At 38.2% G+C, this 16,931-nt stretch overlaps 1 protein-coding gene and 1 non-coding gene across 6 annotated transcripts in view; one reads left to right on the plus strand and one right to left on the minus strand.

Annotated features, from left to right (window-relative positions):
* The window catches only part of RNF214 (ring finger protein 214), a 58,294-nt gene that overhangs the window by 20,791 nt on the left and 20,572 nt on the right, over window positions 1–16,931 (plus strand). The gene's annotated exons all lie outside the window — the stretch shown is intronic.
* Window positions 11,409–11,546, minus strand: LOC137231353 (small nucleolar RNA SNORA8). The gene has a single exon (XR_010946477.1). It is a non-coding gene; the product is annotated as a small nucleolar RNA SNORA8 (small nucleolar RNA).

Genomic DNA, 16,931 nt, shown 5'->3' on the forward strand with positions numbered 1-16,931 from the left:
TGATTAAACCAGATAATTTCTCATGTACCTTCCCTGTCATTCCCTGTCCTTACACTCCCAAAGGTAACTACTGTTCTGACTTTTTTATCGAAGACTAATTCTGTATGTTCTAGAATGTCACATAAATGAAATCATACAACATGTACTCTTTTCTTTCATTCAGCATAATGCTTTTGGTAGTTTTCATGCTGTCTTTTTTATTCTTGAGTAGTATTCTTCTTGTTAACATACCACAGTTTATCCATCTTCCTGTTGATGGTAGGTAGCAGTTTCCAGGTTTTTGACTATTATGAATAAAGCTGTGAATATTCAAGTGCAAGTCTTTGTGTGATCATATACTTTTATTTCTCTTGGATAAATTCCTAGGAATACAATTGCTGGGTTGTAGGGTAGGTATATGTTTAGTTTTATAAGAAAAGGCCAAACATATTTCCAAAGTGGATATACCTTTTTATACTCTACCTACAATGTTTGAGAGTTTGGGTTGCTTCATATCCTTGCCATTCAAGTGGTTGTGCAGTAGTATTTCATTGTGGTTTTGATTTGCATTTCCCTAGTGACTAATGATGTTGATCACTTTTTCCATGTGCTTATTGGTCATTAATTTACCTGTTTTTGTGAAGCGTCCTGTCAAATATTCCCCCCTACGCACACCTTTTTTGCGGGAATTGAGGTTTTGGCTTTCTATGACTGTATAGTAGATGCTCTTTACATATTCCAAATAGTCTTTTGTCAGTTACATGTTCCGTGAAAATTTTCTTCCAGTCTCTGACTTATCTATTCATTTTAAAATTGCATCTTTTGGTGAGCAGAAAATTTACTTTCAATGATGTCTAATTTATCAAGTTTCCATTTACAGGTATTGCATTCTCTGTCCTAAGAAACCTCTGCCTCCCCTGAAGTAGCAAAGATGTTCTCCTCTGTTTTCTTATGGAAGCTTTATCATTTTAGCTTTTAATATTTATGTCTCTGATCCATCTCAGATTAATTTTTGTGTATGGTGAGAAGTAGGGGTTGAAGTTAATTTTTTCCCATGTGGATATCCAGTTGTTCTGGCACCATTTGTTGAAAAGACTTTCCCCATTGGGTTGCTTGACACCTTCGCCAAAAACCAAATGGCAGTATGAGTCATTTGTATAAATAGTGGGTTTATTCTGAGTACAGTACCAATCTATTGCATTGATATATTTGCCTATCTTTATGTCAGATCACAGTGTTGTAATTATTATAGGTTTATAGTAAGTCATGAAGTCAGATTATGCAAAGTCTTCTGCTTTTTTTTTTTAACTTTAAAAAAATAATTAATTTTTGGCTGCGTTGGGTCTTCATTGCTGTGTGCAGGCTATCTCTAGTTGCGGTGAGTGGGGGGGCTACTATTCGTTGTGGTGTACGGGCTTCTCATTACAGTGGCTTCTCTTGTTGCAGACCATGGGCTCTAGGCGCAAGGGCTTCAGTAGTTGTGGCACGCAGGCTCAGTAGTTGTGGTGCACGGGATTAGTTGCTCCGTGGCATGTGGGATCTTTCCGGACCAGGGATTGAACCCATGTCCCCTGCATTGGCCGGCGGATTCTTAACCACTGCCCCACCAGGGAAGTCCCAAAGTCGTCTTCTTTTTGTTCAAGATTGCTTTGGATATTCTAGGTTGTTTGCACTTACATATATATATTTGAGAAGCAGCTTATCATTTTCTACAAAAACAACAGATATTCTGAGAGTTCTTAATATGATTGGATGCTTAATTTTATCAAATGGTTTTTCTGCATCTGTTAAAATTATCAAATGCTTTTTCTCCTTTATTCTGTTAATATAGTGAATTACGTTGATTTATTTTCAAATGTTAAACCAATTCTCCATTCTTGTGATTACACCCAACTTGGGCAAGATATGTTATTGTTTATATATTGCTGGATTTGACTTGCTAATATTTTTGAAGGATTTTTATGTCTACTTTTAGTGAGGAACAGTATTCTGTATTTTTTTTATTTTAAAAATTTAGTTATATCAGTTGCTGAGGGGGCGATGTTAAAATCTCTGTGATTATAGATTTTTCTGTTTTTCTTTTTAATTCTGTCCATTTTTGTTTCTTATATTTTGAAGCTGTGTTGTTAGATGCATATACAGTTATGATTGTTATGTATTCTTGATGAATTATCTTCATCATTGACATTGACATTTTATCATTATGAAATGTCTCTATCTTGGTCATACTCTTAATGTTTATTTTATGTAATATTAATATAGATATTACAGTTATATATGCTTACTCTTTACACAGTATATATTTTGCCATCTTTTACCTTCAACCTATCTACATTTTTATATGTTTTGTAGACAACATATAATTGGGTCTTTCTTTTTGATCTATTCTGACAAGCTTACTTTTAATAATAGGCTTTTAGTGTATTTGTATTTAATATGATTATTGATATGATTAGATTTAGGTCTACGTTTTTATTTTGTGAATTGAATATTAATTCATTGACTATTCTTTAGAATTCCATTTTAATTTGGCCTCTTCCACCCAGAATACACATCTATTTAATTCACTGGCAACATGCATCATAAAGACAAACTACATGCCTGTTGATTATGCTATATTAGAAAGAGTTGTAATTTTCTTGAATAAAGTATTTGGGAAATTTTCATAGTTTTAATTGTTGAAACTTAGAATTATCCTTCAGATTTTTTTAAAAAATCAAAAAAATTTAGGTATAATTTACATGCAATAAAATGCACTTATTTTAAGTTACAGTTTGATGAGTTTTGACAAATTAATCACACATGTAAACACTAACACAGTCAAGGTATAGCACATACCCACTACCCTAAAATCTTCCCTGTATTCTGTTTTTTTGTTTTTTTTTTTTTTTTTGCAGTACGCGGGCCTCTCACTGCTGTGGCCTCTCCCGTTGCGGAGCACAGGCTCCGGATGCGCAGGCTCAGCGGCCATGGCTCACGGGCCTAGCTGCTCCGCAGCATGCGGGATATTCCCGGACCGGGGCATGATCCCGTGTCCCCTGCATCGGCGGGCAGACTCTCAACCACTGAGCTACCAGGGAAGCCCCCTGTATTCCTTCTTAATCACTGTGCTTCCTCCCCACCATTCCCAGGTAAACACTGATCTGCTGTCACTGTAGATTACACTTATCTTTTCTAGACATTCGTGCCTTTCTTTCACTTACATTTTTGAGATTCATCTATGATGTGATGAATGTGAACTATATCAGTAGTTCATTGCTTTTTTTTAAAAGACTTAATTTTTTTAGTGCAGTTTGAAGTTTACAACAAAATTGAGAGGGAGGTACAGAGATTTCCCTTATGCCCCCTGCCCATACACATGCATAGCCTTCCCTTTATCAACGTTACTCACTAGCGTGGTACATTTTTTACCAAAGGTGAACCTACATTGACACATCATAATCACTCAAAGTACATAGTTTACCTTAGGGTTCACTCTTGGTGTTATACACTTTATGATTTGGACAAATGTATAATGACATATATTTATTATTATACAGAGTATTTTTCACTGCCCATCCTCGGTGCTCTGCCTGTTTATCCCCCACTCCCCAACTGATCTTTTTATTGTCTCCATAGTTTTGCTTCTTCCAGAGTGCTGTATAGTTGAATCATACAATATGTAGGCTTTCAGATTGGCTTCTTTCACTTAGTACTATGCATTTGAGGTTTCTCCATGTCTTTTCATGGCTTGATAGCTCATTTCTTTTTAGCATTGAATAATATTCCATTGTTTGAATGTACAACAGTTTTTTATTTATTCATCTTTGAAGGACATCTTGGTTGCTTCCAAGTTTTGGCAATTTGCATAAAGCTGCTATAAATATCCAAGTGCAAATTTTTGTATGAACATAAGTTTTCAGCTCCTTTAGGTAGATACCAAGAAGTGTGATGGCTGGATCATATGGTAAGAGTATGTTTAGTTTTGTAAGAAACTGGCAAACTGTCTTCCAGAGTGGCTGTACCACTTTGCATTCCCAACAGAAATGAATGAGAGTTCCTGTTGCTCCACATCCTCGCCAGCATTTGTCGTTGTCAGTGTTCTGGATTTTGGTCCTTTTAATAGGTATGTAGTGGTATCTCATTGTTTTAATTTGCATTTCCCTGATGACAAACGATGTAGAACATCTTTTCATATCCTCATTTGCCACCTGTATATCTTTTTTGGTGAGGTGTCTGTTAAAGTCTTTGGCCCATTTTTAAAATCTTTTTTGTTTTTAAACTGAGAGATGATATTTTAAATTTAATTTTATTCCTATTTTTTTGGCTGTGCTGTGTGGCCTCCAGGATTTCAATTGCCTGACCAGGGATTGAACCCGGGCCACGGCCGTGAAAGCCTGGAATCCCAACCACTAGGCCACCAGGGAACTTCCTTATTGTTTGTTTTATTGTTGAATTTTAAGAGCTCTTTGTATCCTTTGGATAACATTCCTTTGTCAGATGTGTCTTTTGCAAATATTTTCTCCCAGTCTGTGGCTTGTCTTCTGATTTTCTTGATACTTTCTTTCACAGAGCAGAAGTTTTTAATTTTATTTATTTATTTGGCCTCACTGCATGGCTTGTGGATCTTAGTTCCCTGATCAGGGATTGAACCCAGGCCCTTGGCAGTGGAAGCGTGGAATCCTAATTACTGAACTGCCAGGGAATTACCAGAAGTTTTTAATTTTAATGAAGTCTAATTTATCAAGTATTTCTTTTGTGGATCATGTCTTTGGTGTTATATCATTCATTTAGGTTTTCTCCTATGTTGTCTTCTAGGAGTTTTATAGTTTTGCATTTTACATTTAGGTCCATGATCCATTTTCAGTTAATTTTTGTGAAAGGTGTAAGGTCTGTGTTTAGATCCATTTTTTTTTTGCATGTGGATGTCCAGTTCTAGCACCATTTGTTGAAGAGACTCTTTGCTCCATTTTATTATCTTCACTTCTTTGTTAAAGATCAGTTGACTGTGTTTATGGAGTTCTATTTCTAGGCTCTCTGTTCTGTTCCACTGATCTATTTGCCTATTCTTTCACAAATACCACGCTTTCTTGATTTTATAGCTTTATAGTAAGTCTGGAAGTTGAGTAGCATCAGTCTTCCAATTTTGTTCTTCTCTTTCAATATTGTGTTGCTTATTCTAGATCCTTTGCCTCTTCTTATAAACTTTAGAGTCAATTTGTTGATATCCATAGAATAACTTGCTGGGATTTTGATTGGGATTGTGTTGACTCTGTAGATCAAGTTGGGAAGAACTGACATCTTGACAATGTTGAGTCTTCCTTTCCATGAACATGGAATATCTCTCCATTTATTTAGTTCTTCTTTGATATTGTTCATCATAGTTTTGTACTTTTCCTCATACAGATCTTGTACATATTTTGTTAGATTTATACCTAAGTGTATGTAGTGTAAATGATAATTGTGTTTTTAATTTCAAATTCCACTTATTCTTTTTTTTGGCCGCACAATGTGACTTGTGGGATCTTAGTTCCCTGACCAGGAATTGAACCCACACCCCCTGCATTGGAAGTGCAGAGTCTTAACTACTGGACTGCCAGGGAAGTCCCAAATTCCACTTGTTCGTTGTTAGCATTTAGGAAAGCAATTGACCTTTGTATATTAACCTTGTGTTGTGCAACCTTGCTTTAACAGCTTATTAGTTCAAGGAGGGTTTTTTTGTCTGTTCTTTCCAATTTTATAAGTGGATGATCATGTCATTTGCAAACAAAGACAGTTTTATGTCTTCCTTTTCAGTCTGTATACCTTTTATTTCTTTTTCTTGCTTTATTACATTTTCAAGGACTTCCAGTATGATGTTGAAAAGGGGTGGTGAGAGGGGACTTCTTTACCTTGTACCTGATCTTGGGAAACTTCAAGTTTCTCACTCTTGAGTATGATGTTAACTGTAGACTTTTTTGTAGATGTCTACCATGTTGAGAAAGTTCCCCTCTATTCCTAGTTTACTGAGAATTTTTACCATTAATGGATGATGGATTTTGTCAAATGCTTTTTCTGCATCTGTTGACATGATCATTTGATTTTTCTTTTTTAGTCTTTTGATGTGATGGATAATATTAATTGATTTTTGAATGTTGAATTAGCCTTGCATACCTGGGGTAAATCCCACTTGGTCATGATTCTTTTTATACTTTTTTGTATTGATTCGCTAATATTTTGTGAAGGATTTTTGCATCTGTGTTCATGAAAGATATTGGTCTGTAGCTTTTTCTTCTTTTATTTTTGTCTGGTTATGGTACTAGGGTAAGTGCTGGCCTCATAGACTGAATTAGGAAGTATTTCCTCTGCTTCTGTCTTCTAAAAGATTGTAGAGAATTGTTATAATTTCTTCCTTAAATGTGTGGTAGAATTCACTAGTGAACCCATCTGGGCCTGGTATTTTCTGTTTTGGAAGGTTATTAATTATTGAATCAATTTTTAAAATAGATATCGATGTTCATTCCTTTTTAATGCTGAGTAGTTGTCCATTGTGTGAATATCCAACAATTTGTTTACTCAGTTGAAGGTGTTCTTCTAATATAAACTGTCTCCTGTTGTTTCTGATGAGAAGTCAGTGACAGTTGTTTCTCTCTGTGTACTGTGTCATTTTTTCGCTATGGTTTCTTTCAATGTTTTCTATCCTTGGTTTTCAGCAGTTTGACTTTGATTTTCCCAGGTGTGGCTTTCTTCCTGTTTTACCTGTTTGGGGTTTTCTCAGCTGCTTATTCTGTAAAGTTATGTATTTCACCAAATTTGTGAAATTTTGACATAATTTTCAAATATTTTTCCTGTCCCATTCCCTCCTTTCCTTCTGGGACTCCACTTTCACATGTGTTAGAACTTTTGATATTGTCCTATAGCTCATGGGGGCTCTTTCATTTCTTTCCAATTCTTTTTTTTTAATATTTATTTTTGACTGCGTTGGGTCTTCGTTGCTGGGCACAGGCTTTCTCTAGTTGCGGCGAGTGGGGGCTACTCTTCATTGCGGTGCGCGGCCTTCTCATTGCAGTGGCTTCTCTTGTTGAGCATAGGCTGTAGGCGCGTGGGCTCAGTAGTTGTGGCTTGCAGGCTCTAGAGTGCAGGCTCAGTAGTTGTGGCACACGGGCTTAGTTGCCCTGTGGCATGTGGATCTTCCCGGACCAGGGCTTGAACCTGTGTCCCCTGCATTGGCAGGCGGATTCTTAACCACTGTGCCACCAGGAAGCCCTCCAATTCTTTTTTACTCTGTTCAGCATATTGGATAATTTCTCTTGATGTGTCTTCAAGTTTACTTTTTATTATATCATTTCCAGTCTATTAAGCCCATGCATTGAATTTTATATTTCCAGTATTGTATTTTTCAGTTCTTTCATTTCAGTTTAGTCTTTTTTATAGTTTCTATTTCTCCGTGAAGAGTTCTTATATGTTCACTCCTTGTGAGCATATTTTTTCCTTTATGTTCTTTTGCATAGTTAAAATAGATGCCTTAACTCTTTACCTGCTAATTCCAACATCTTGGTCTCCTTGGAGTCCTTTCTATCGATTGCCTTTTTTCTTGACCAGGAGTCAGAATCAAAAGCATTATTCTAAATAAGAAACTAGACGCAAAAGGTATGCACTGTATGATTCTATTTACGTGAAGTTCTAGAAGAGACAAAACTATAGTGAGAGAAAGCAGATCAGTTGCCAGTGGCTCAGGGTAGAGGGAAGGGATTAACTGCCATATAGTAAATACTTGAGGCTTTGTAGACCACCTGTCACAGCTACTCAGCTCTGCTGTTGTAGCATGAAAGCAGCCATAGACAGTAAGTAAGCAAAATGAGCATGGCTGTGTTCCAATAAAACTTCATTTACAAAAATAGATAGCAGTCTGGGTTTGATCTACAGACCATAGTTTGCAGACCCTGCTTTTCCTGTTTCTTTGTACATTGGTAATTTAGGGTTGAATCCTGAATATTGTGAATAATACATTGTAGAGACTCTGGATTCTGTTGTATTCCTCCATTAAATCTTGTGGTTTGTTTGTTTAAATTTGTTTTATCAGGCTATTTCCTTGGTTGGGCTTAAACATCATACATACATGTTTGGTGGGCAGCAGCTGTGGTCTCTGTTGAGTTCATTTATCTGTAGATGGGTTCCTTGGAGTCTCTTCTGTGCATGCGTGGTTCAGGGATCATCCAGAGATTTAGATAGATTTATATGCAGAATTGGGGGTTCCCCATTTGTGGCTTTTATCTTTTGGGGATTTCTCCCTCATTTTCTAGCTGTTATGGTAGCTCCCAGTTTTGTCCTTTGGCTCTTGAGCTGGTAAGACTGCAAGGCTTCTATCTCAGTTTTAGTCATCAGCACAGAGCTGTCTGGGGTTTGTCCTTAGGTGAAAGATGAATAGCCATTAAGAAAACAGGAAACAATAGTGGTATTTACTTCTTCCAGTTGTCAGGTCTTCTCCTGGTTTTTGTTTGTTCTTTAGTATCTTTTTTTTTTTTTTTTTTTTTTGCGGTACACGGGCCTCTCACTGTTGTGGCCTCTCCCGTTGCGGAGCACAGGCTCCGGACGCACAGGCTCAGTGGCCATGGCTCATTGGCCCAGCCGCTCCGCGGCATGTGGGATCTTCCCAGACCAGGGCACGAACCTGTGTCTCCTGCATCGGCAGACAGGCTCTCAACCACTGTGCCACCAGGGAAGCCCCCTTTAGTATCTTTAGATAGGTGTTTTTTTACATTTTGTGTAGAATCTATAGTTTTTTGTTTTTGTTTTTTTTAAAGAATTTATGATTCCCAGGTGCTGGTCCAGGACAACACTTTGAAAACCACTAGATTTTTTTTTTAAAATTAATTAATTAATTTATTTTTGGCTGTGTTGGGTCTTAGTTTCTGTGCGAGGGCTTTCTCTAGTTGCGGCAAGCGGGGGCCCCTCTTCATCGCGGTGCGTGGGCCTCTCACTATCGTGGCCTCTCTTGTTGCGGAGCACAGGCTCCAGACGCGCAGGCTCAGTAGTTGTGGCTCACGGGCCTAGTTGCTCCGCGGCATGTGGGATCTTCCCAGACCAGGGCTCAAACCCGTGTCCCCTGCATTAGCAGGCAGATTCTCAACCACTGTGCCACCAGGGAAGCCCGAATCTATAGTTTTTTATCTGCAGAAATGGTTGGTCTATTAGGAGCAACTCTGCCCTTAGTGGAAGTGGAAACTCTCCAGATTTAATTTTTAGAAGGACGACTGTGGCTGCATTACGTTAGATGTGCTAAAGTGCAGATAAACTTATGTCAGGAAGACAGTTTTAACAAGATAAAATGAGGGCCTGATCTCAGTGGCAGCGAAAGAGAAAGGAGGGGTATTCTGAGGTAGGATTGCTGAGATTTGTTGATTGTTAGAGGGAGAAGAGGAGTAGTGACAGTGAGATGGCTGGAATGGCAGAGATGATGAATATAGGAAGTGGAGCAGGTTTAGGGCAGTGGCCTTGAAGGGGAGGTTGTAAATTCTTGTTTTAAATTCAGTTTTAAGGAGGTATACTTTATGTAAAATACACCATTTTTTTTCCTACAAAAAGTGTAAAGTTTGGGGACTTCCATGGTGATCCAGTGGTTAAGACTCCATGCTTCCACTGCAGGGGCCGTGGGTTCAATCCCTGGTCAGGGAACTAAGATCCCACATGCCATGTGATGCAGCCAAAAAAGGAAAAAAAGAAAAGAAAAGAAAAGAAAAAGGGTAAAGTTTTTCTTTTTTTTTTTAATGTGTAACATAGGCAAAATTATTTAAGTCAATAAGTTTTTGAGAAATTTCACATTTTCTGATTCCACCCACTGCCAAGCACCTTAGTGGGTTTTTTTTTTAGCATGCAACTTTTGTATTGTTTTCTCAATCTAAAGAATACAGTGATACAGTATACAGTGATATTATACTGCATCTACTCACGTGAAAAGGAACGAAGTATCGCCCCTGAAATAATTACTAATTACACAATACTGCAGACTGATAAACACTGTAAGTACTAAAATGTTAACATTTCAACATACAGTGTCAACAACATCCTGCTTTCTTTTTTAATTGGTTAAAACATTTGTTAAGGTCATGCAAAATAAACACTTTGTGAAAATGTTAGATTACACTCAAACATCAAGGCAATGAAACCCCAAAGAGCAACTTTTTAATGCAACGACTGGTCAAGTAGATAAACTAGTCAGCATATTAATAAAAATCCAATAAGTGAAAAACATCAAAAATGTAAACACTAAATTTAGGTAACTGCTTGTCTACGATCTCACCACCTACAGTCTTACCTGTGACTGAAGATATACTGCCAAAATTGTTCTACATAAGTAAGCTATGTTAAAATGACCAAAAAAATGTCAATGCATGATGCCAGGGTAAATTTCTAGTCCACACAATACTTAAATGTGATCATTGTCTTAACTCTGCTAACAGTAAATGAAAAGTCACACCAGATTTATCTTCTTTTTACTCTTGGTTGGTTACATGTTTTTAAACTTTTGTCTACAAGTATTTCTTATGATCCTCCCCCAGAATTAACATGCTTATTTAGGAACAGGTGAAGCAGATAAACCCTGCCTTGGTATAGAAGGCAGTGATTTCGTTTTCCCTAACTAAGTATTTCCTTGCCACTTGTCAGCTGTCATTGACCTTTCTGCTATAGTTATGTCCTCAGTGTCCCATTCCATAAAGATTTTTAGTGCCTATTATTATCCATGTCTCCCTGATTCTCCCAGAAAAAGAATTCATTTTTTTCCTCTCATTGCTAGGCTCACTAAGGAAAGCTGAGCACACAATTTAAAGGAGTTACAGAGTAGACCAGGGAGGGTTCTCGGGCAGGTGGATGGTGCTTGAAGCCAGGTCTGGGATCTGGAGAGAAGAGCATCCAGGTCATAGGAAGGTGATCGGCCCCTCTCCATGGGCCACTCTCCTAGCAGCTCCCAATGACACAGTTACTGGGCTCTCCTTTGGGTACTGTTGACTCACTTTCTTACCAATTTTTAAAGCCCTCTTTATATTTTCTACTTAAAATTTAAAAACTCTTTGATAAGCAATTTGTCTATTATATAGAACACCGGTTCTCAACTTACAGAGCATTAACCTTTAATCTCTAGGTTATTCCATAACCTAGTGTTTGGGTCATACTCTTCAAGATAGTCCTTTCAAGAATTTTTGCCCAATCCACAGTTATCATTGTCAGTCAGTCTTGCCACAGTTTTTTCAGTTGGGCTTCTTTGCTCTCTAATGAAATATGGACACACTTCAAAAATTCCCCACGTGTAATCTTTGGGATCCAGTTTTCTCAAGCAGTTTACTTTAGGACCATGTTTAGGGTCAGACAAGATGGATCAGCCTGGTTCTGAATTTTAGACACTCTAGAAAAAGAGAAGCATCAGTTCCTATTGAAGAGTATGTCAAACTGAACAGTATGAGAAACTATAGGAATACTGTATCAGTAAAAATACCAGGTTTAACATGCACAAAGCCAAGAAAAACGATGATGCCAGATACTGAATTTATATTAGCATTGTCCTTTGAACTCCCAGCAGAATAAACTGCTGAATGCAGGTACCACACGGTGCAATAAAATTCACCCATTTTAAATGATGAATTTTGACAAATGTATACTGTTGTATAACTACCACCACAATCATGGTATGAAATATTTCCGTTACTCCAGAAAGCTTCTTCCTGACTCTTTGGAATCAATTGCCTCCTCTATCCTGAGCCATTGGCAACCACTGGTCTGCTTTCTCTCAGTGTAGCTTTTGCCTTTTCTAGAACTTTATGTAAATAGAACATAGAATATATAGCTTTTTCTGTCTGTTTCTTATTTAAGATAAAGCTTTTGCAGTTTATCTATGTTTTTGCATGTATCAGTAATTTAATTCCTCTTTACTGCTGAGTAGCATTTACTTATAAGGTTATACCAAGTTTATTTACTAGTTGATGGACATTTGAGTTGTTTCCATTTTTTGTCTTATAAATAAAGCTGCTCTGAATATTCAAGTACAAGTCTTTATGTGGACATGTTTCTTTTCTCTTGAGTAAGTACTTAGGAGTGGAATCGCTGGACCATATGTTTGCTTAACATAAGAAACTGGCAAACTGTTTTCCAAAGTTGCTTTACTATTTGGCATTCCCACCAGCAATGCATAAGTGTTCTGGTTACTCTGTATCCTCACCAGTACTTGGTGTTATCAGTCTTTTTAGTTTTAGCCATTCTAATAAGCGTTTAGTAGTATCTCATTGTGGTTTTAATTTGCACTTTTCTAATAACTTTTTTTGTGTGTGTGTGGTACGCGGGCCTCTCACCGTTGTGGCCTCTCCCGTTATGGAGCACAGGCTCCGGACGCACAGGTTCAGCGGCCATGGCTCACGGGCCCAGCCGCTCCGTGGCGTGTGGGATCTTCCCGGACCGGGGCACGAACCCGTGTCCCCTGCATCAGCAGGTGGACTTTCAACCACTACGCCACCAGGGAAGCCCCAACTATTTTTTTTTTTAATTCATTGATTTGGTTGTGCCCAGTCTTGGTTTTGGCAGGCAGGCTCCTTAGTGGCTGCTCGCCAACTCCTTAGTTGCAGCACATGGGCTCCTTAGTTGCGGCTCATGGGCTTCTTAGTTACAGCTTGCCGGCCACCTGCATTGGGCACACAGAGTCTTAACCACTGCGCCACCAGGGAAGTTCCAACATTTTCCTAATGACTGTTGATGTTGAACATCTTTTCATGTGCATGTCTGCCATTTGTTGTTCTTTTTTGGTGAAGTATTTATTTGAATATTTTACCCATTTAAAAACATGTTTTCTTATTGAGTATTGTCAATACAGGTCCTTTTATCAGATATGCGTTTTGCAAATATTTTTCCCAGTATATAACTTGCTTTGCATTTTGTAGCAGTGTCTTTTGAAATGCAAAAGTTTAATTTTTAAAAAAAATTTATTTTTTATACAATTTTAAAGGTTACACTTCATTTACAGTTATTACAAAATATTGGCTCTATGCCCCGTGTAGTACAGTACATCCTTGTAGCCTATCTTACACCCAATAGTTTGTACTTCCCACTCCCCCATCCTTATATTGCCCCCCTCCCCTTACTGGCAATCACTAGTTTGTTCTCTGTATCTGTGAGTCTACTCCTTTTTTGCTATATTCACTAGTTGTATTTTTTAGATTCCACATGTAAGTGATATTACACAGTGTATTTGTCTTTGTCTGACTTATTTCACTAAGCATAATGCCCTCCAAGTCCATCTGTGTTGCTGCAGATGGCAAAATTTCATTCTTCTTTACGGCTGAGTAGTATTCTATATATATATAGAATATAGATAGATAGAATATATACCACATCTTCTTTATTTGTTCATCTGTTTTTTTGTTTGTTTGTTTGTTTGTTTTGCGGTACGCGGGCCTCTCACTGTTGTGGCCTCTCCCGTTGCGGAGCACAGGCTCCGGACGCGCAGGCTCAGCAGCCATGGCTCACGGGCCCAGCCGCTCTGCGGCATGTGGGATCCTCCCGGACCAGGGCGTGAACCCGCGTCCCCTGCATCGGCAGGCGGACTCTCAGTCACTACGCCACCAGGGAAGCCCCCATCTGTTTTTTTAAAAAATATTTTCTGAAATTAAGATTTTTTAAAATTTATTTATTTATTTATTTTTGTCTGCGTTGGGTCTTTGTTGCTGCACACAGGCTTTCTCTAGTTGCCGTGAGCGGGGGCTACTCTTCGTTGCGGTGCGCGGGCTTCTCATTGTGGTGGCTTCTCTTGTTGTGGAGCATGGGCTCTAAGCACACAGGCTTCAGTGGTTGTGGCACACAGGCTCAGTAGTTGTGGCTCACGGGCTCAGTAGTTGTAGCTCACAGACTCTAGAGCACAGGCTCAGTAGTTGTGTGCATGGGCTTAGTTGCTCTGTGGCATGTGGGATCTTCCTGGACCAGGGCTTGAACCTGTGTCCACCAGCGAAGCCCTCATTCATCTGTTGATGGACACTTAGGTTGCTTCCATATCTTGGCAATTGTAAATAATGCTGCTATGAACGTTGGTGTACATGTATCTTTTCGAATTAGTGTTTTTGTTTTTCTTTGGATATATACCCGGGAGTGGAATTGCCAGGCCATATGATAGTTCTACTTTTAGTTTTTTGAGAAACTTCCATACTGTTTTCCACAGATGGAAATTGGCTGCACCAACTTGCATTCCCACCAACAGTGTATGAGGGTTCCCTTTTCTCTGCATCCTCACCAACATTTGTTATTTGTGTTCTTTTTGATGACAGCCATTCTGACAGGTGTGAAGTGATATCTCATTATGGTTTTGATTTTCATTTCTCTGATGATTAGTGATGTTGAGCATCTTTTCATGTGCCTCTTGGCCATCTGCATTTCCTCTTTGGAAAAATGTCTATTCAGTTCTTTTGCCCCTTTTTTTTAAAAAAAAAATAAATTTATTTATTTATTTATTTTTGGCGGTGTTGAGTCTTCATTGCTGTGCGCGAGCTTCCTCTAGTTGCGGTGAGTGGGGGCTACTCTTCATTGTGGTGCATGGGCTTCTCATTGCAGTGGCTTCTCTTTGTTGCGGAGCATGTACTCTAGGAGCACGGGCTTCAGTAGTTGTGGCACGCAGGCTCAGTAGTTGTGGCTCACGGGCTCTAGAGCACAAGCTCAGTAGTTGTGGCACACGTTGCCCATTTTTTAATTGGGTTGTTTATTTGTTTTGATGTTGAGTTGTATAAGCTGTTTATGTATGTTGGATATTAATCCCATATTGGTTATATCCTTTTCACATATTTTCTCCCATTCAGTAGGTTGTCTTTTCATTTTCTTGGTGGTTTCCTTTGCCATGCAAAAGCTTTTAAATTTAATTAGGTCCTGTTTGTTTATTTTTGCTTTTATTTCCTTTACTTAGTAGATGGATCCAAAAAAAAATATTACTGCAGTTTATGTCATACAGTGTTCTACCTGTGTTTTCCTCTAGGACAGTGGTCCCCAACCTTTCTGGTACCAGGGACCGGTTTCATGGAAGACATTTTGTCCATTGGGGTGGGGGGGATGGTTCAGGCAGTAATGAGAGCATTGGGGAATGGCAGATGAAGCTTCACTCACTCACCCACTGCTCACCTCCTGCTGTGTGGCCCGGTTCCTAACAGGCCATGCACCAGTAGCAGGCCGCAGACCGGGGGTTGGGGACGCCTGCGTTAGTAGTTTTATAGTATCTGGTCTTACATTTAGGTCTTTAACCCATTTTGAGTTTGTTTTTGTATGTGGTGTTAGAGAATGTTCTTATTTCATTCTTTTACATGTAGCTGTCCAGTTTTCCCAGCACCACTTATTGATGAGAGTGTCTTTTCTTTATTGTATATTCTTGCCTCCTTTGTCATAGATTAATTGACCATAAGTGTGTGAGTTTATTTCTGGGCTCTCTATCCAGTTCCATTAATCTATGGGTCTGTTTTTGTGCCAGTACCATACTGTTTTGATTACTGTAGGCTTGTAGTATAGTCTGAAGTCAGGAAGCGTGATTCCTCCAGCTCTGACCTTCTTTTTCAAAATTGTTTTAGCTATTCAGTGTCTTTTGTGTTTCCATACAAATTTTAAATTTATTTGTTCTAGTTCTGTGAAAAATGCCCTTGTATTTTGATAGAGATTGCATTGAATCTGTAGATTGCCTTGGGTAGTATTGTCATTTTAACAGTATTGATTCTTCCAATCCAAGAACACGGTATATCTTTCTATCTGTGTTTTCTTCATTTTCTTTCATCAGTGTCTTATAGTTTTTGGAGTACAGGTCTTTTGCTTCCTTGGGTAGGTTTATTCCTAGGTATTTTATTCTTTTTGATGTGATGGTAATAAATGGGATTGTTTCCTTAATTTCTCTTTCTGATATTTCCTTGTTAGTGAATAGAAATGGAACAGATTTCTATATATTAAGTTTGTATCCTGCAACTTTACCAAATTCATTGATGAGCTCTAGTAGCTTTCTGGTGGCATCTTTAGGATTTTCTATGTATAGTATCATGTCATCTGCAAACAGTGACAGTTTCACTCCTTCCTTTCCAATTTGAATTTCTTTTATTTCCAAAAATTTAAATTTTGATGACGTCCAGTTTACCAGTTTTTTCTTTTGTGGTTCCTGCATTTTGTGTCCCAAGAAATCTTTGCCTAACCGAAAAAAGAAAAAATCAGTTTAGTTAGAAGAATGACATTGTTTACATTTTTGTAAGCCTCTTTAATGGAACAAGCTTAATCCTCTTATCTACCTCTGCATATAATCTCCTGCAATATGTTGTTTTGGTTAAAGTACAGGAAGAAAATCTAGTGATATGCAGGTATGCAGTTGGAAAAGCAAGGAGTATTTTAATAGACTTTTTAGATAACTGTGAATATTCTTCTTTGACAGTGCTCCAAAACTTGACAGATGATAGTTTCTTAAAGTTTCGTTGCATCGTGGAAACTGAAACCACTTCAGTGATTTTGTACTGTTTTATTAAAATTCATTGTCTTAACTTGCACTTTGAGTGGATCTTTTAACTGTGTTGGCTAGGGAAGGAAAACCTTTTCCCTCTATCCTAGTAAGTTCAATTTCTGAGGCCTGTGAATTAACCTGACAAAGGACAGAGTAAGGAGAAAAAACCCAGTTTATGCATGCAACATGCATATAGTGAAATAATTCAGCAATGAGTAGCTCAAAGGAATAGTTAGAATCTGGGGCTTATGGGAGAACAAATGACTTCTTAAAGTGGGGGAGAAAGGACACTTTCTGGACTTTTGGAAGGATAAATGGGTTTTCAGGAGAACAAGCAGGAGTTTAAATTTGTGATAATATTTATATGTACAGGTATGAATAGTTTTTCCGTCTCCTTCAGGGCCATAAAATTCCACTGGAGAAGAGATTGAGGGTAGGTTTTATTCACATTCTTTCTTCTGGGAGTAGCTCTGCCCTGAAGAGGTGTTTAGGACAGTCTTATTTCCCA

Source organism: Pseudorca crassidens, chromosome 9, assembly GCF_039906515.1.
Source record: "Pseudorca crassidens isolate mPseCra1 chromosome 9, mPseCra1.hap1, whole genome shotgun sequence".
In the NCBI taxonomy this organism is placed as follows: Eukaryota; Metazoa; Chordata; class Mammalia; order Artiodactyla; family Delphinidae; genus Pseudorca; species Pseudorca crassidens.